The sequence below is a fragment of the Tenrec ecaudatus genome, chromosome 8 (assembly GCF_050624435.1).
Source record: "Tenrec ecaudatus isolate mTenEca1 chromosome 8, mTenEca1.hap1, whole genome shotgun sequence".
NCBI classification, from domain to species: domain Eukaryota; kingdom Metazoa; phylum Chordata; class Mammalia; order Afrosoricida; family Tenrecidae; genus Tenrec; species Tenrec ecaudatus.
In genome coordinates this window covers 68,236,364-68,257,449 of record NC_134537.1, presented here as the reverse complement: position 1 = coordinate 68,257,449, position 21,086 = coordinate 68,236,364, and the positions used below count along the sequence as shown (strand labels likewise).

Below are 21,086 nucleotides of genomic sequence, written 5' to 3'. Positions count from 1 at the left end.
TTCAATTATCAAGTAAGTTCTCAAATCACTAAACTGCTGCTGCTGTCTCGAGGTGCTCTCAAGTCTACCCAGTGAATTCCCCATTTCATATGGTTTCCATTTTCATTCCTGAAATTCCACTGGGTTCTTACTTACAGCTTTGTTTCCATGTCGAGTTTCCTCATCTATTTACTCATGAATTCCAACTTTTCCCTTAGGACCTGGAATCTTGTAGTAGCTTGTTTGATATAATACACAAACTTTTAAGGTTCTTGCTTGCCAATTTTAAAGCTGGGTCATCTTAGCGTCTGTTTTGGTAATCTGCACCTTTTATTTTTTCTTTCTGGTGTGTTGCATGTCTTGTTTTTGTATTTCTTCATTGATTTTGATATACTATAAAGACTATGGATCTCATTATCTTTCTCTGTAGATGATTACTTTTTGTTTTGGCTGATCATTCTGGACTTTCAGAATTTTGGTTTTGTGCTTTGTTAGGGTCACTTTGTGAAACCTCAAAATGTTTACTGAATTCATCAAACTTGGTGGGTTTCAACCAACAGATATTTTTCATCTTCAGTGGGCAGCAGATGAGAATTGTCCTCAGTCCAGGTGCCACTAACTTATACATTTAGGGGTTTGCTGCTCTATGGCGCACTCTTTTCTGTGATGGCTTCTCCTTTATACTTCCTGTCATGTAGGCATTTCTTAATCCCATCCTTTGAGACATCCTTTACCTAGTCACTCACTTAAAACTGCAGTTGTCTGTTTAAGTTCTTACTGCACCAAGCAGTACGGATTACACAGCGCTCAGAGGGAGTTCATATAAATGCAAATTGTACTGAATGTGTTTTCTCTCTTTCGGAGTAGCTTCCATTTTCTCTCTGCTTTGTTTGTTCTCCAGCGCATTCAAACAGTTAAAAATTACCCCCCCCTCCTTGTATAATTATTTTCTGTTGAAGCGGTAGTAGTATACTGTATGCTGTTGATTCAGAACCAGAACTCTACTGAATACACTTTATTTTTTATTTATCCTCCCCCCCCCCCCCCCCCCCGGTTCCGAGGTTTAATGCAGAGCAGGGTAGGGTGCTGCCCTGCCTCTCAGAGTGGGTCCTGCAGCCAGGCCCCCTCTGCCCCCAAGTCAAGCATCTGCTTTTTGCAGCTGAATAGAGGAACTAAAGCTAACCAGTCCTGGCCCTCCTGCCCCTCCCGGGCCTGGGGGAGGGGCAGCTAAGGACCAGGCCTCCTGTGAGATAGGTCATTGCCTTCAGATGCTTCTGGAAGCCCCCTCCCCCCTCATGGCCCTTCTGAAGTCAATTCCTTAAGATGCAGAGGGAGGGAGGTCTGGCAGGGATCACCCCAACAGGGGGTGAGCAGGGCCCCTGGAGCCCCAGGTCCTGAAGAGCCCCCTCTGAGCCAGTGTAGGAAGAATAAATACTGAGTGCCCTACGCAGGACAGACCGGAGCCCTCGTGGCCCGCAGCTCACTGGGTGCGCAGGATGGCGTGGATGCCGGAGTCCGTGAACACTGGCCCGCCCATCTCCCCCGTGCGCAGTGCAAATGAGGCGTCTCCGGATGGCTTCTGCATCTGGCCTCTGCTGAAGGCACCCAGGTCTCCCCGGGCCTTGGCCGAGCTGCAGTCGCTGAACTGAGAGGCTGGCAACTCAAAGTCCTCCTCTCCGGACTTGACCTTCTGGATGTGGCCCTTGATCAGCTCCAGGGCCTCCTCCTTGCTGCGAGTGATCTTCTCCTGCCGCCAGCACGAGGGCCGCCTCGACTGGCTGTGCTTGACCAGCAAGTGGGAGCAGTGGACCCCGGTGGGTTTCCCCTGCCCGTTCTTGCTGCCACCGCAGCTGTTGCCACCGGGCCGCTCCCACTGGCTGGCGTTGGCGATGTGATTGAAGTGGTACCCCGGGCCTGAGCTGCGGCTCAGGCGCTCCTCCCAGCCTGGCGGCAGCGTCTCCTCGGCCGCCATCTTCCCTCCTCGAATACACTTTATTTTTAACATTACATTGCTTTGGTGGGTATTTGTCACTTGTTTGGCTACCCAGACTCTGCACTGTTTTTAAGCTATTGTTGCTATTTTTCTATGGAATCGATTACCTACATTTTATTAGAGGCCTAAAAATGTTACACATTTCCTTTCATCAGACTCCCTTAAAGATAAGGGATGCTCACACTGTCTTAAAAACCAAACTGAATTGTCATCTACTTGATTCTGACTTATAGCATTTAGGAAAGGATAGAACTTCCTCTGGGTTTCCCAAGGGTTTAAATCTTTATAGGAGCAGAAAGTCTTATTGTCCTTTGGAGCAGCTGGTGAATTAGAACTGGTGACTTTGCATTTGGCATCCCAACCCATAGCCCACTGCACCAGCAGGCACCTGGAGGATGTGGTCTAAGTCCCTCCAGTTATGTACTTTTGCTCCTAACTTCGAGGGGGAAATTAGCAAGAAAATCGAGCAGAGGTGGTTAAAGACCCTTGCGGTAGCAGCTACCCCTAGTTTGCAAGGTAGCCGTGGAAACTGTTCAATCAGCACTGCCTCTTGTGCAGGTTGCCCACGTGAACAGTGTGAACTGGAGGGCCTATCCCAAGGGGGTTGGCAATACATTGTCACTGAATAGGTGCTGGGGTGAAACGAATCCCAGTGACAGTGCCTTCAACTGTACTTGTTCTGTCCTAATAACCCCCCTGTGATACATAAAGCATCTGCTGGCGCAAGGGCCACGCACTTTTATGTGAATGGAAAGAGGGGTGGTACAGTGGGTCCCAGGAGCAAAGCTCTGACCACCTAGCCTTGCCGTTCCAGGCTGTTCTACTCTGCCCTACGAGGTTGCTATGATTTAGATTGGATGCCTCAGCAAACACAACAATAACAATATTTTTAGGTGCATTTAAGAATACTGACAGAGTAACTGAATACTGTAAGTATTGTATGTTCTGGTAAAAGCTGTCTTCTTAGACTGTAACTCCTCAAAGGTGATGGCAAAGGCCCTGGCATGGAATTCACCGACCATGTTTTCTAAGACGAATAGTGCGTGGTCAAAGGGCTCTCAGTTCAATTTTTACTGGAAATGCTACTGGTTCCAAAACCTTTCAAAGTAGCTTTCCAGTGTTTGCATGAGTAATTATTCAGTTTAATAAGAATAATAAGGCAAAAATGTTGTCCTTTGTTATTCACCATTTCTCAGGATTTTTCTAAATTGAATTTTCTATCACCTTTATTTTTAATCACTCCTCCACCACTCCCCCGTCAAAGAGAAACCTAGGGAAAACCATTATTAGTGTACTGTGGCATTCTGAGTACAAATTGGGCTGCAAGCCACATGCTCTGCAGTTTCAAACCAGCAGCCGCTCTGCAGGAGAAAGAGGAAGGTTTCTATGCCCATGAGTTAGAGTCTAGGAAACAGGGTTGCTGATAGTCAGAAGCCACTGGATGGCTGTACGTTTGGTTTGGTTTTGATAGCATTGTGGGTTCTATGTTAGGCGGCTAGACTCAGTGTCAGCAGTTCAAACACCACCTGCTGCTCCACGGGAGAAGGTGAGGTCTCCACTCGCATAAAGAGGGACAGTCTTGGGAACACACAGGAGCAGCTCTACGCTGTCCTGCAGTGAAGCAATGAATCAGAATCAACTGGATGGCAGAGGTTTTTCTTTTTTTTTAACTTTAGTGCTTGAAAAACTCAATAAAAATGGAGAGGAATTTTAAGTGACATAAGGTAGTATTTTCCATATCTATCTATATGGAAAAATTTTCTCTTAAAATATATTTATTTGGAAAATGAGACATTTTCATTAGAAATAAGGCCTCCAAGATTGACAGAAAGCTGATTAAATTCTTGCCTTTGTCTTCAGAATTTTGCTATGCAGTGTTTAATCTTAATACAATTCGTTTTATGAAGGCTTTATTTAAAGAGCCTCAATGTCTTTCTAAAACTGTTTTATTGTCTTGTTCAAGCTGCTTTATACTTCAGCTTATGGCACGTTTTTAAGACAGAAATGTCAATGTTATAATGAGTATGATTTAGATTCCCCTTTAAGGAAAGGACAAAGACACATATATACATGCATACACATATAATATAAAATTACATTGAAAATTTGTATTTTTAAATATGACATGTGACACAACCACGGGAAAATAGTTGGAGAGTTCCTTAAAAGGTTTAACATGGAGTTATCAAATGACCCAGAAATCATGTATGCTCTTTGATGGTGGTTTTGTGATCACTACCAAAAATTGAACAAGAATTTTGTAGCAGCACTATCTATAATAGGCCCCCAATTTAAATAATCTAAATATTCATCAAGTAATGAATTGAACATTAAAATATGATACATTTAAACAATGTATATTATTTGTAACAAAAAGCAACATAGTAGTGATTAACAAAGTAATGCTCACCGACATGACCTGGATGACTTGGAAATACTATGCTAAATGAAAGAAGCCAGCGAAAAGGGTCTCATATAGCCTAACTCCGTCAATGTGAAATGCCCAGGAGAAGCAAATCGACAGAGACCTATAGAAAGTAGTAGCGTCAGGGCTTGATGAGCTTGGTAGAAATGAAGAATGACCACTAATGGATATGGTCTTTTTGTTTGGTGTGATGAAAATATTACAATGCTGATTGTAGCGATCCTTGAACAACTTTGTGAATATATGAAAACTAAAGATTATAGATGTTCAAATGGGAAAATTATAGGTGTGTGAATTATATGTCAACTAGTGAAGATCTGATGTGAAAACACTATAGTTTTAGAGGAGTGTTGAAAAGCAGACCGAGGCCCCGTTGGAACTGCGCCACCCCTCCAGGGAACCACGGGGAGGAAGTGTTAGGCACTCTGATTCAGCGCAGGCGGCAATAATAACGGACCTTCCACTAAACGCTTTACTTCCCTGAGCTCATTTGATGTCAGTTATGGTTCTGTGAGGAACACATCATAAGTAACCTTGTTTTATAAAGAAAAGGAAAGCTTGACAGGGACCCCAAAGACTAGACAAAGCATGTGATGGAATCGAGATCTGAGCATAAAAATCTTCTTATTCCAATTTTGGTGTGTGCTGCATGGATATTAGATTTCTAAAAATTTGCAATGGATTATTATAATTATATGATAAATGATTAATTCAGACAAACATAAAGACTTGTCTAAATTGTTTCTTGAAGCATCACAGATATAGTGGCCTTATGATCCATTTGTTCCCTTTAAATGCAGGACAAGAACATAATGTCAGTTGGAATCACAGGTTAGCGGGGGGGTGGGGGTGGGGGGAAGCTTTGAAATGAGTGGGAAAACAAGTCTTGCATTGCCAAATGGAATCATTTTACCATGAACACTCATTTTAGTTAAATAAGGATGTAGCGAGCTTCTAAAGTTAATGCATACGATATGCACTAGCCTCAATAGACGCCCATATTTTGGCATTCTGGGGAGATTCTTGCTATCATATACTTTAAGTTGTGGACAAAAAATTAAGATTGTGGAGATTTCCTTCTCAAGTGTTTTAAAAGTCTTATTCTCTGAATGGAACTACAGCGGTAGCTATGTGGTTAGTGATAGAAATGAAAAGAGGTATCAACCATTTTCTACTCAGACTTTCAGTTGTCCCTAGGCCTAGAGGGAACTTTGGAAAATTTCGGGATTTGAAGTCAGAAGACCTGGCTTGAATCGCTGTTCTGCCAGTCCTTTCTGTATGACTCTGGGAAAATCATTACTTTCTTGACTCTCAATCTCTCTCTTTTAAAAATGAAGATCACTTTTTAACCAGAAGATGATTGTCAAGAGTTGAGTGAGTACGTGGAAAGGTAAGTGACTTTTAACAATGGAGAGTCAATGAAACTTGCTGAGTTGTAATTAACTCTCTGCATCTGCTACCATTTCCAAACACAAAGTGATTGTAATACATCATTTTTCCTACATGACAGGTCCTCAGGTGTGTAAAATATGTAATGTTCTCTGCATCAGCAACAGTAGGCAAATGCCGACCAAAATTATCATTATTAATGTCATACCTTTCTCAAAGGAACTTTGCCTGAAATGTCTTCATTAGTATTTACGTCTCAGCCTTCGTCTGTGTTTGAAGCTTTAGCAAATCAATGGCATTTCTCTTTATAAATTTATCTGCTGGATGTCACTTTGGCATTTGAAGGCTTGTGTCAGGGAAACACGAACCCCCTCCAGTTAATGGCTGTGTAAATCCTAAACTATGTCAAAATCCCTTGGTTACTTAAAAACAGTGTACATTCCTGGATCACATCACCAGGAATGTAACTTAGAAGGGGGAGGCAAGCCTCAAGCCTGCACTTTTCTGAACATTCTAGGCGATTCTTGGGTAGGTAGTTCAAGGACAAGACCAGTAGAGACATGGATCCACTTAGACAGAAAACTAGGAAAGGCCACTTGAGCTATACCTCAAATAAGTTAAATTTTTACCCATTTTAAATCTTGTACTAGTGAAGCATCTTTTTCTGGTGTTGGGAGATGTGAACAACATCTGTATCCACAGAGAACTGTCAGGTATTCCTTATAGGTTTATAGCCATGTTTTGGGATATTTCTGAATCCATGTAGATGTTCGGAAACCCAAACCAGACTCACTGCCATGGAGTCAATTCTAACTCAGAGTGACCCTATAGGACAGGTAGAACTGCCCCTGAGTTTCCAAGACTGTAACTTTTTATGGGAGTACAAAGTCCCATTTTTCTCCTGGGGAGCAAGCTGGTGATTTTGAATGTTTGAGCTTGCAGTTTGCAGGCCCAGGCACCCCGCTTGTGCCACCAGGGAAATATGGCACTATAGGATCCCCCAAATCAAGTTGTCCATTTATACTGTCATTGATTTAAACATTTTTGCAGTACAATGGGTTTCTCTTATCTATTGTTTTTCTGGCCTTGGGTTTGTCTTTCTCCCAAAGAAGATTGATCAAACTACAGTCTTGCAAATAGGGTATGTCAAGTTATCCAATAGAATTGTGTGACTTGCTTATATAGGTGGCCAATCCAACAAAGCATTTTAGAGAGAGGCAATGGAAAAGAGGTGTAATGCATAAAAAGAAGCAATGGAAAAGAGATGGATTTCTCTTATTTTAAAAGAGACAAAATGGAGGGCAAGAGCTATGAAATTGGACGTGGTACAAAATGGAAGCAAAGCCACCAGAGTCCAGGGAAATGGCTGTAGTGGGCTATGGGCAGGAAGCTTGCAGGGCAGTGTTCTGGCAGAGACTTCAATGTTTCCTAGTGGCAGGCGTCTAACAAAGACCCATGCCTGTGAGCATGGCCCAGAGAGGGGCCTGGCCTGCAGATACAGCTGAGGAGGAACTGAGAGCTAGTGGGCTCGCAAGCTGTTCTGACTGACCACGTGGATCCTCTCTCCCAAGTTGCACGCTGTTACTTTCAAGTTGGATTGCCTGTTACGTTCCAAATAAAGCGCACCAACATCCATGTGGTCTGGTCTTGCGTTGTGTGGTCATAGCAATCAATGATTGAAAGCAGCAGAGTAGAGTGGGGTAGAGAGGATGGTCGGTGTCAGAAATGGTGAAAGAGTTGGAAAGTGATGTCTGATCTCCACCTCACTGAAGCCAGCCTGGTGTTAATTCTTATTTTTCCTGAAATCAGAGGACATCTGAAGCTAGACTACAATACTTTAAGAATGTACTTGGTTCCGATCATGTCTCGGGCACTGGGAATGGGAATGTGTAATTATATGACGTTACCAATAGCTGAGGTGGAATCCGAAGTCCCTCAGGACTTCTTTGTAGGCGAAAAGTGGCAGCACTTAGGTAACACTTCATTCTGAGGCACCGTGTGTTTAACAGTTTGCACTGTGGCTCATCAAATATTAAATGGTCAAATATTTAACAGCGTTTCCTGCTAGGAGAACACATAGCAAATATGCAGTATGGTTTATAAGCATCCTAATCTCTTTACAAGCTCCATTCTTTAGTCAACTAATCACTAAGACAAAACAATATTTATCGTTCGACTACTACTAGCTGGGCATGGCGCCGCGGCAAAGTGAACAACAGCTACTGAGGTAGATAACTTCTCTGTTCTGTTTTTGTTGAGGGAACATGAAAAAAAAATACCCCCGCCCCAAACCCCAAGAGACAATAGCATGATCCTTATACTGATTTTATTATCTTGCCCCAAACAGACAACTACCTTCATCTTCCCAAACAGGCCAGAACTTCAGGGTGTGGTGGATTAAGCCTGACCTTTCAGGTGTCCCTGCGTATAGTGAAGGGTTAAGTGCTAAACTATTACTTAAGCAAAAGTTGGAAGTTCAAACCCATTTAGAGGCCTGGAGGTTTGCGTCCAAAAGGTTAAAGGTTTGAAAATCCTATGAAGCAATTCTGGTCTGTACATATGGGAATGCCACGAGTTGGACTTGCCTTGACAGCAACGAACACCACCCATGTAGCGTTTATAGCCTATACAAGCACTATCTAGCCTATCTATACATTATCTGTATTGGCTATGAATTCCTGAGAGCAGTTTTCTGCATTCCCCCCAAATAACTGAAATTTGTCAGAAGACAGACAAATAGGACAAGACAAATACTACAGGCTAGTCTAAGCAACAGTAGCCCTTGTGACGTCATGGTTACATCTTGGGCTGCTAACAAGGTCAGCAGTTCAAAACCACCAGGTGCAAGGCTTTCTACTCCCATGAAGAGCTGCAGTCTTGCAAGCCCACAGGAGCAGTTCTGCTGTGTCCTATCTGGTCTGTGTGTCAGAATCAACTCAATGGTAGTGAGAGAGTGGTGAGTTATAGCAAGTACACTAACGATTACTGACATTAATATGCTGATGTTGATGTTAGATGACCTTGAGTCGGTCCCCCCTCCCAGCAACTCTAGGTACCACAGGACGAAACACTCACTGCCTGGTCCTGCGCCACACTATTTGATACAGGTGTACAATTCATACACTATAGATCCAGGAATGAATCTGCTAATATTTCCTGAGCATTATCTCTGTATGAGGCACTATCACAGAGAGAACTGCAAAGCACAGAAAAAGTCCAAGTCTTCATATAGTTTACATTCTCAAGGGAGAAAAGTCGTCATTATCATCATCATCATCTAACAAAAGAATTTCAGATGGTGATGACAGGAAAAGCTGAGTCCACATTTAATCACACAGTTATACTTAACACAGGGAGGACTCTGAAGATAGCGGAAAATCCAAAGTCTCATATTCTCACGGGATGGGTCAGGTTAGTCAACCTTATAAACATTCTCTTGCACTGAGCAGCGTAGATTGATGCTCAGCGTATCTCGTCCTTCTTTGGGCTATGGCCTTCTGGTGATCTTGGTCCCTGCTATTTTGCTGAGAGCATCCCAACTTCTGGGTGCAGAGGTGACCTGGAGTTAAGGTCCAAATTTACACCCTCTCCCAAACATGAGTGATTATATCTTGTATAGTCATATGAACCAATCTGGGCCTACCAGCTTGGTGAAATTCAATTCAAGTATTTCCCACCCAGTCAGTGCCTGCACCTTGTACTTAATTATGGCTAGCAAGAAATAAACAGTCACGCCGACTGGGCTCCCCTCCAATTCATGACCAGTATCTTCAACACGCTCTTCGTGTTCCTCCAATCACATTATCCACCCCTAGTTCACTTACTCCCATAGCCTCCTACACTGATCCTAGTTGGTGTCGTTTCCTTTAACTCCCAACTTTCCTTCCCTCAGCTTCATTCACTGGGAAGAAACGAATCAGACTAGGCGGGGCCTTCCGCACACGCCCATCACCCTGTACACCTCCCTAGGCCTGGGGGCCAGGCCTGCATGTTTCATCGTTCCACCTGTGACTCCGGATGCACTGGCTTACGCATCACCTAAAGCCACGGTGGCACACTGTGTGATGTGCTGACGGTGAACTGAACGGTCAGCATCTGAAACGACCAACTGTCCTGTTCTACGGGTGAGTTTGGAACTCCTGTGAAGATTTACTGCCTCAGAAACCCACAGGGGCAGCTCCACTCCAAGCCGCAGGGCTGCTCAGAGGGAGACTGTTGATGGCTGTATTTTGTTGTTGTTCTTTGTGTTTTGTAAATGTGTGAACTAAAGCCAAAGAGCTAAGTGCTTGATTACCAGCCTGAACCTGGCAGTTTGAAACCACCTAGCGGCACTTCTGAAGACAGGCCTGGTGTGCGTGGTGATGTGAAATTACTTGGTATGGCTCCTCGATCCATTGTCTCTTTAACTCTCACCAAATGACGAAGTGGGAACAGGCAGCAAGGGCGCATGGAACTCTAATGAAGGATTGCTCCGTTTTCCCAGCCTGCTGGGTCCAAAGTGAGCCCTCAGAGCCACAGGAGAGAAAGCCCATGCCAATCGAGCCAAGAGCCATGGGGGAAGCACGTCTGAAGCTCTGCGTGCAGAAGCAGCGGAGGCGGCAGAGCAGCACGTGCCTAGACCGTGGGAAGGATTAGGGGATGCCCAGCAACCAGCAAAGCGGAGTGTCCTTTAGGTATTTATCAGCACGAAAGGAACTTTGTCACACTTTCCCAGGCAGAGCTGAGGTCACCAGTACTGCATAGCTGAGAAGCTGAAGAGCAGAGAGAGGCATGCCTGTTGGAACAGCTGAGAGATGACACTGCAGACAAAAAAAAAACAAACAAACCAAAAACAAACCCCAACCCTGTATCCTTAACCTTTCTGATCCTGACTTGTAACCAGTTAGCTTTCTTAATAAACCCCCCACTCATGAATAGTGCATTATTTGTGAGTTCTGAGTGGCCATTGCAACAGATTATGGAAGCCAGGAGAGAAGTAGAGGCTCATGGGAGGGATGGTTGGTGTCAGAAGAAGGTTTCAGGATGGATAAATGTGTGGTTTCTGACGTATAGGAATTATTCTTGGGCACATGTGGCCTTGGACGCTCCTTTTCCCTTTGTAACGGGAGGACGTCAGACATAGCCCACACCATTTCCTCCCTTGGCGGTCTGCTTCAGAACAGTCCCGGCTTTGAAAAGGCAAGGAAGCATTTGATTAGGGGGCCTTCTGGGGTCACCATGAGTCCGAATCAACCCGATGGCCACTCACAGCATCTACAGCCAGTCCTGCCACCGCACACTCAGCCCTCCATCACCTGCACACTCAGCAGCATGGCTCCAGCAATTCCGCTTTCTCTCTGTACTACCCTGTTTTCTCCTCTCTTCTCGAGAGAATTCTCATAAAGAGAACATGTATCCTAAAAATACCTTCTCTCTTGGACCCACGTATGCCGGCATTCCAGGCGGGCGCCACTTCACTGCCTCTGTGACAGAGCTCTGCGCTTGCTGCCCCAGTCTCCTCCTTCTCTGTGTACACCACCTGCAGCTCTGCACTCGCCGTTCCAGGAGCCATCTGGATCACAGAAGAGCCCGGCCCATTCGCAGCCTTCCTCTTGATCTCTCAATAGCATCTGAGTGATTGGCTCCTCTGGGAAGCACTTCTTCCCTGGAATTTCCGGCATACAACACTCTCCCGCGTTTTCTCTCTCAGTGGCTGCTCTTTCTCAGCCCCTTGGCAGCTTCTTTCTCTTATCCCAGATCTCTAAAGGTTGGGGTAACGCAGGGCTTAGTTATTGAGCCTTTAAAATACCTATGCATATTTTACTCCTTAATCACTTCAAGTTATGTCTGTCTGCCAGTTTAATTTCCATCCATATTTTGATGTCAATTGAAGTTTATTTGGTTTAAGCATCTCATAACCTGATCCAGCCTCCAACTCGATCCAGTCTCCAACTCGATCCAGCCTCCAACTCGATCCAGTCTCCAACTCGATCCAGCCTCCAACTCGATCCAGCCTCCAACTCGATCCAGCCTCCAACTCGATCCAGTCTCCAACTCAAACTAATCTGTGAGCAGCCAAACATCTGGTCTCCGTCCCCCACTGCCAGACCCATTCCACTTGCAGCTTCACCATGTCAGTAAATGACAAGTCACGCTTTCTGGTTTCTCATCCCCTCGCTCTTGGAGTCATGATGGACTCCTGGCTTTTTATCACACACCATCCACTTCTTGAGGAAATGATCTTGTCTGTGTCATTAACATATGTACAGAACCGGACCACTTCTCACCCTGGGGGCTCTGTCACACTGATCAGAGTTTCCATCATCTGACTCAGTACAATGACATTACAGCAGGCACTTCAAAACCGCTTCTGCCTCGGTGTCCCTTTACAAGCCAGCTTCAACAGAGAAGCCCGGGTCCTATTAAAATAAGTTAGAAATAGAAAGTAACAAGTTGGTGAGGATGTGGAGAAGCAGGACCCCTCATTTATTGCTGGTGGAATGCAAAAGGGTATTATTGCTGGGGAAAATGGTTTGGCGGGTTCTCGGAAAGTTTAAAATAGAGCTCCCAGCCATCATAGGTACATAACTAAGACAGGCGACGGCAGCCATTCTAAGAGACACAGGGCATTCATCTTTATTACAGCACAATTCCTAATAGCCAACAGATGAATGGGTAGGGAAATGTGCTTTGTGGACACCATGGAATGTGTCTTACAATAAGAAGAAATGAACCTTGAAAAAACATAGAATCCAACATGTTGCTAGAATTCAGAGCGACCCCATATAAGGATTTTGAGATGGTAAATTTTCAAGGGAGCAGACACCCTCATCGTTCTCCTGAGAGCGACCAGGAGCCGGGAGGCCTCTCATCCACAGCACCACCAGAACCTCCACACAGAGTGAGATAAATCAACCACAAACAAGACACACATTGCTGGTCTCACAATGGGGTCACAAGGTTATCAAGGGTGGGAAGGAAAACAGAAATTGGACCTGGACCATATCCCCCCAGATGGTTGTTGGCGATGGATGCACTTGGGTTTGTGCAATTGCACAAGAGAAAAACGTTGTGTTACTTATATTTTTACCCCAAATAAGTAAATTAATTCCTCAAACATAAAAATAATTATCTCACTATGTGCTTCACAGCCATAAGGCAATAATTTTACAATACTGTGGACTGCAAAACCTGACATCGTCTTTCCAGACAGCTCTTCAACCTCGCCTGACCTAAGTTCCGACCACTCTCCTCCTGGCTCACGCCATTCTAACGCCGCGGCACGCTGGTCCTTTTGTTCTACATACCAGGTTCTTGCCTTAGGCCATTTGATGCTTGTGCCTCCTGCCCTTTCACGTATCTACATGGCAAGATCCTGTGCTCAAATATCGTGGTAGCAATAAAGCCTCCTGGACGAGACTGTTTTAAATCACAATCTCTCACTGCACCTTCCCTTCCCACCCACCGACTCACACGGACACGCTGGATCAGCCCGCTATGTTCATCCTTCTCCACGGCACTTCCTGTCTTCAGACAGATTACATAGCTGAATTTCATATCTTAACAGAAAGACTGTCTGCCTTTAATCAGTTTCCCCACTGCCACCCATTGCATTTGTTTTATATGCACACTGCACCTTATAAGCAGGCCAGTGTCAAGGCCAAGTGGGTCTTGGAGTGCTCTGTAGAGGCAAGGATGGTGAGCCTTCATCTCATGTACTTTGGACCAGTTGTCAGGAGGGACTAGTCACTGGAGAAAGACATCATTTTTGGTAAAGCAAAGGGACACCTCAAAAGAGGAAGTCCTTCAATGAGATAAATCGACACCATAGCTGAAACCATGGAACGCAGCAAGCATAGGATGACGCGGGACGGGGCAGTGTCGCTTTCTGTGGTGCACAGGGTCTCTCTGGATCAGAACCGACTCGGGGCATCTAGCAACGTTTTATGCAAAACACATGGCACTTATTATAGCTCAGCTATTGCATTTATTGTTTGCTTTCTTATGTTAGAGAATAGGAACCTCAAAGGCTGGGATTTCTGTTCATGTTGTTCAACTGCTAGGTCGGCAGTTCGAAACCACCAACTGCTCCATGGGAGAAAGATGAGGCTATCAACTCCCATAAAGTATTACAGTGTCAGAAACCCACAGGGGTAGTTCTGCCCTGTCCTACAGGGTCACTATGAATTGGAATTTATTCAGTGGCAGTGAGTTTTGTTTGTTTTTTACAAGAAAAGTAGCTAAAATTGCGCCTGATCCATTGAAGCTGAGAGATATTTGTTGAATGAATAAAGTAAGGCTGAAGCTTAGGATTTTTACTGCCATTATTGAAAAAAAAAAAAAGGAGCTCTTTTCCCGCCCTGGTCACTAATCTGGTAAGTTTTATGTGTGGCGTCTTTCTTGGCTCTCTTGTCAGGTCCTGGAGAGCGCATGAAGAAGCGAGCACTGCGGGACTGGAAGGAGGAGGCTGGGATAATTTCTTCTGGACCTCAGCGAACTCAGGCTTCACGTCAGCCCTGGACTCCTTCATCTGAGCCAATACAATGAACCAATGTGAAAGCATCCGTTACTTGGCTTACGTCTTTCCTTTTTTAAGCCAATGAGTCCTGATCATACACTCTAAGCTGTGCCCTATAAATGGATTCCAGGCATGTTTTAAGAAAAACTCAATTTTAGTGACATCTGTAAGTCATATCACACCATGAATTGGCTGATCTTTACTGTTAAGGACTGAGCCGTGTATCCCTCTTGCCCTGAAAGAGATACACTGAAGTCCTTTCATGGAAAGACCACAAGGGGGTGGCTTTAAGAAGTAGAAAGTTACTTTCTCACCCTGTAGGAGCCTGCAAGACTGAGGTCAGGTGCGGGCTGCAGGGCGAGGCGTTGTGTTTCTGTCAGCTCTGCACGGAGAGCCTTGTCTCCTCGGCTTCTGCTTCTGGGTTCCTGGGAGCTCTCTGAAAACTTGGCCTCTCTCTTATCCCCTTATCTCTCTGCAGCCGGATTAGTCACTTTTGTCTCTCACAAATGACTGACTCAAAACAGAACTTATAATAATTCTGCTGTTCACATAAAAGACAACCCATTCCGAAATCGGATTATAGACACAGGCCTACATAGTAGCATTTACAGAATACATGCTGGAGTGTTTTTATTGAGTCCACAACACAACCCCTACCCCAGCAAATGTAACCACGTTTGGGGAAATGGTTTTCCTTGCAGCTGCTACCGGGTAGATTAATGAAGCCATACTAGTGCGGGGTGGGTCCTAATTCTAACCTTTTCTGAGTGACATTTCATAAAAGAGGTAGACAATTGGACAATCACAGACACAGAGAGAGAAGAGAGCATGCGGGGTTCATAAGCAAGCAAAGGGAACCCAGTCATTGCCAGCAGCCGCCAGAAATTAAATGACCAGCACGGGCAGGTCCTTTTCAGAAGCTGCCTGAAGAAATCAACACCCCCGAGTGAGATAGTTAGTTTATGGTGCCAGCCTGGCCGATAAACGCAAGTGGGATTAATTGAAGGGCGGAGAGATAAATGGCTCGGTGAGCCTCACCTTTCTTGTCTCTTGCTCTCTGATCATCAGACCAGTGTGCGGCTGCTTTGCTTGTTCTGTGCCGCAATTTACAGGCTACACTACCTGTGGGACGCCTAGCCTGTGGATTGTGTCGCTGTAAGTTGAGGTCCCTTTAAGACCATACGATTGGAATGTACATCCCTGGAGTTGGGGACTGACTATTGGTGACCTGGCTAATGGTTGGTGACCTGCCTTGCTGTTTGCTGCCTGTGCTGAGATAGCCTAGCTCTCTTACAGAGGACTACCTGGAGGCCCTCAAGACTTGAAGGACTGCCAGTGCCTCACAACTCTCTCACAGGAGTGCGTTACACTGAGCTATTTGTACTGCTTTATAATTTAACTGTTCATTTCTTGTATTATCTATCTATCTATCTGCATATAATTTAACAGTTCATTTCTTGTGCTATATATCTATCTTTATAAATATATATAAAATTCCTAGAAATCTGGTTTTGTCTCTCTAGAGAACCCTGTCTAACACACCGAGGCTCGGATTTGGACTTGTAGCTCTCAGAATGAAGAGAAAATCCATTCTGGGTTTTTGAAATCACCCACTCTGTTGTATTTAGTCACGACAGTTCTAAGAACACACAGCACTTCCTAACCAAAATTCCTTGACTCCTTTTGTCATATTTGGAAACTCAACAATTACATATTGAGAAGATAATATGCAAGGAATGATGCTAGGCTTTTAAAAATTTACATTTATTCATACACCCACTCATTTGTCTACCCAACATGTATTTACTGAATGCATCCAGCTAGCCAGTATCATCTTCTGTGTTAGGGATATGGCAATACGATGCCAACACGGCTCCTTCTGGAAAGACAGATCATAAGCAAATGAGAAAAGGGAAGTTTTAATAATAAGTAGAAACAATTAAAATGAATTTTTGTAATAAAAATGCAACTAGTAGCTGCAATAGATATTGGTGCTATTTACACTGATAACTCAATAATAAAAGAGTTGGCAAAGAGGGAGAGAAAACCATTCTAGGTAAAAGAAATAGCTAGTCTAGGTATTCAAAGTAGGAAGAGAAGAGTTTTATGATTGAAAAGGTAAAAGTGGACCAGGGTGACTTGATGATGTCAACCACATTTGATAATTCCAGGTTTATTCTAAATGTGAGAAGGGTTTGCTTCAGGCTTTTTAGGGGAGCAGGGCGCTAATCTAATCTTTGTTTTTAAAGACCATTAGCTGCTGTATGTGCAATGCATTTTCGTGGATTAAGATGTGAAGTAGATAGGGAAACTAGTTAGGGGATCACTTAGGGTGGTGGAAGACATAGAATTCAGGTTGTTTTTTTTTGGAAAAATTATTATTAATTGGGAGTTAATGCATATACATTCCCTAGTTCAATCACGTCAGGCAGAATTGTGCAATTGTTACCACAATCAGTTTCCAAACATCCTTTTTCTTCCTGAACTCCTTGACATCACCTCCCTTTTAGCCCCACCCCCACCACTGGAACACACCCACTTCCCCCCAAAACCCTTATTCTATTGCTGTCCCTATAGGTTCATCCATCCTGCTTTTCATATACTGAAACACAGAAAAACATCTAACACAACTTCATGAGTGTGATCTCCAATGACATAACACTTCTGACACATCCTAATACGTAGCAACAATAACAAAACCAAACAAAAAACCCCAGAAAATGTTGAAAACCAGATCAGGTCCAGCATGCAGGGTAGTTTTTCGGTGGTCGGCTCTGCAGGGTGTAGGAAGCGTGGAAATAATAACACCGTGGATTATCATAGATTTAAAATATTGTTTAATTACATATTTTAAAAACATATTTTTGGTATTTAGTCTTTAGCTTTGTTGCAGTGTAGTCAAGAGTGTGACCTGCATAGTTCTACGTGTTAAATTATTTAGGTCAATAAACACTTTTTAAAATTAACTTTGACATACAGCACAGGGCAGAGTAGAACTTTGCCTGTGGGTTCTGAGATTGTAACTCTTCACAGGAGTAACAGAATAACAGTGTCTCTGTAAGACACCTGGGACACGGATGAACCTGGGGACACCGTGCGTGGGCAATGAATGAAAGACAAAGGCGCAAACATTATATGAGACCACGACTGTTGAAAGTCAACAAAATGTTTCAACTCTAGAAGACACATTTTTGGATACTTACTGGAGGTGGGAAAGCAAGGGAGACTAAGTTACTGCCCAGAGAGTAGGCAGATAGTGCGTGAGTGACGGGAGGCAATATGTGTTAAGAGCGAAGCCAGGGAAAAGTGACGGCGACGCAGGAAGACACTGGGAAGAGCCAACAGTTACAGTCCATCGAAGTAAATACCGTGTGTTCAAAATCCTGCCAGAATGGTGGTCTACAAGTGGACACACACACACACACACACACACACACACACACACACACACTGAGTGGATGTGGGGCCGCGAGTGGGGGTATACTCACGAGTAAATACAGGTTTGATAGATAGTATTGGCAGGTTGCAAATGCATCCATGCATGTGATGGAGCGTACAGGAGGGAAGTTTATGAACACTTCTAAGGCATACATTTCACCTTAAAGGAATGAATCCTGGGCCCGGGGGCTCAGAACCACAGTCCTGGGGGCAGATGACGCGGTCAATTAGAATAACCCAGTCCACAAAGCAAGTGCCCCACATCCTACTTTGGTGAGTAGTGACTGGGATCTTAAACGCCGGTCTCTCGCCGTTCAGAGGAAATGAGCGAAGAAAAGTGAAGACGTATGGGAACAACCAGTCCAGAGGACTGATGGATCACACAGTGAGCTCAAACAGGAGAAGACTTTTGAGGGTGGTGCAGTGACACTGGCCGTGACTCGATCTGTTGTACAGACAGGGGCACTATGAATCAGACGGACATCCAGGAGCCAGCGCTGCAACAATTTGAAGAACAAAACATTCTTCTTATTTTGCTCCTGTAAAATTTTAATTACTTCCTTATGTTCTGAAATTACATAATATTCGGGGTTCCTTTGTGTTTTTCTGCTCCATACTGGAAGTGGTTGGTCCACAAACATTTGTTCAAAGTACACTAGTTCCTTTTACTGGGGGATGGCATTTAGAAACCGAGACATGCGTGCTAAATATGCTCCTTTCTGTGGGTGCTACTCCTCGGTCCTCTCAGCATTTAGAACTGGGATCAATCCTTATGTATACTAAGTCAGACGGGAACCCAGGGGTGCAAACAGCTTGTGCTCGATGGCTGGTTCCCTCGAGGTTGGGTGAGCTCACCTACTGGTGCCACCCCGGAGAAGGCCCCCCCCACTGCCTTTCTGTTAAAATTGCAGACAAGGAAGCCCCCTGCAGCTGTTCTCTGTAACACACCAGGTGGCCATGGGTTAAATGAACTTACTGGCAATCAACATACTAAACCATACATTCACTGCAGTATGAATTAAATCATACCACTTCACACCACGTGTTGTTTCCTGAACCCCACACCTGTAGATGCAATTGCATTTAGAAATAGAGATTTCTTGTATGAACCAAATTGACTTAAAGGCAGTGAATTTTGTTATGTTAACTAATCAATATCAATGTATGCTGTGTTCTAAACCTAATTACTTCTGAGTTATGTAAATAGTACAAGAGGCACAGGGAAAAGCATCTCCCTTCACAGCCCCCAGGGGGAGAGCCTTTCCCCACAGTGGGCCCTAAATCAGGACTTCTACCTTCCTAAACTGTGAGAAAATGAATTTCTGTTCTTGAAAGCTACCCATTTGTGGTGCTTTTTCTCACAGCAGCACCGAGAAACTAAGAATCACGCACATCAATTGGTAGTCCTCTGATTCTGTGTGTGTATCTATATACACATGTATGAATGAAAAGCCATATTCACACTGTCTCCTCTGATTCCAGTCCAGTCACTCAGCTCTCCACCTTTCTCCTTTCATGCCAAATGTCCACAGTACGTCACCTGAGGACTGCTAGCTTCCTTCTAGTGGACTAAGGCTAAGACTGTTGTCACTACCGATCATTACAGCTAAGGAAGAGAGCTCTGTAGGGCCTCAGGCCAGAAATTATACACAGATGTCACCTCTACTCAAAACTCATTCACCATCAACTTAATCACATGGGCCCACCTAACCAAAAGATAGAGGGTAGCATTCAAAAAGCAGCACTGATCTGGAAACTCGAGATCACAAGAGAAACCTAGATCTATTGAACTATTGTAATTCTCTTACCTGGTCGTCACACTTCTGGACCACTTTCACCTTAGTATGCCCAAGCAGAGCTGAGCAGATGTGCCCTAAATCGACCTTGGCTTCGGTCTTCCTTTTCTCACAGAGTCGTATCAACCATCTTGCCTAAGTCGCACTCTTGGGTGTCATCCCGGACCTGCTCCTTGTCACACACTGCTCCCATTAACTGACACCTGTCCAATTCGATCCCTTTGGCTGCTCTAGCTTCTGACCAATTCCCTGTCTCCTGCCATTGCTGCATCATTTTATTACATCGCACCTGGATTGCTCTAGGGACATTTAACTGTACCCACCTGGCCTTGCCTCATTCATCCTATTCTCTAAAATACTGCCAAATTGACCTTTCTAAAGTCTGCCGCTCTGATTGAAATTCTTCAGTAGCACGATATGACCTGCACAATTTTTTAAAGTTATGGCCCTAACCAAGAAGATTGCCGGTACATGGAGTTAACATACTATCTGTGCTACTCCATATATTTGGTCCCAATTAAATTAATCTAATATGTAATTTAATCCTTCACACAATTTTTAAACACCTACTATTTCTTTACCAGTATAACTAAGACATGTTCTCTGCTCTTAAAGAATTCCTAGTACAGTCGTGTAGGTAAGGCAAATACAAACTTACGTAACTTTACTAGAACATACTATGCACTCAGGGAAGGAAACTGGTGGGGCAGTGGTTCAGCACGCAGGTATGAACTGAAAGGTTCGCAGTTTGAACCTAGCCAGTGCTCTGTGGGAAAAGCCCTGCAGAAGACTTCCTGGATTGCAACCCCGAAAGTCCCGGGACAATCAATCTGACAGCATCTAACAACACACCAACAGCGTGAGGAAGAAGAGTTACCTAGCCAGTACATTTAATTCCATCTGATAACAGCTACCTTTGTTACGATGAAATTCCCAGTTAGTGGTTGAAATGAAATATCACTGAGGTAGTTAAAATATGTTTCATTTTATAGCAATCACATATTATGACTAATGATTTTGTACACTAAGTATTTTATTACCTATTACTTTATAAGGAGTTCATGTTACTTAAGGGGAAAAAGAGAATAACTTTATTACTATAATATTAATGATACATGCTGAATTTAATAAATAGCTTGAGTCTGTGACATAAATATAAGCATAGTAGTTAATGAAAGTGTTCATTAAATGTTCATCCATTTGAAACTAAAGTAATAGTGTAAGTGTAAAAAATAAACAAACACACACACACACACACACACACACACACACACACACACCCCAAACCAAATCCATTGTTGTTGAAGTGATTCTGACTCAGAGCAGCCTTCTGGAACAAAGTCGAGCTGTTCCCTCAGGTGTTCACCGTGAGGCAGCTTTACTGAAGCACATGGCTCCAGCCTTGTCTAGCATAGCAATCGGCGAACTGGAACTGCAAGCTGTCAGAAAGCAAGCAGTGTTTCTCCACTGTACCCTCATGGCTCCGCAGGCCAACTGGTTGGGTAGAAAGCCTAAATGGAGTTCGAGCCCATTAACAAAAGGAGCCCTGGTCGTGCAGTGGGCTAAACA

At 44.1% G+C, this 21,086-nt stretch overlaps 1 protein-coding gene and 1 pseudogene across 1 annotated transcript in view; both read right to left on the bottom strand.

Annotated features, from left to right (window-relative positions):
* Nucleotides 1-21,086, bottom strand: part of DLGAP2 (DLG associated protein 2) — a 287,488-nt gene that overhangs the window by 112,080 nt on the left and 154,322 nt on the right. The gene's annotated exons all lie outside the window — the stretch shown is intronic.
* On the bottom strand, nucleotides 1,460-1,951 carry LOC142454351 (peptidyl-prolyl cis-trans isomerase NIMA-interacting 1 pseudogene; annotated as a pseudogene).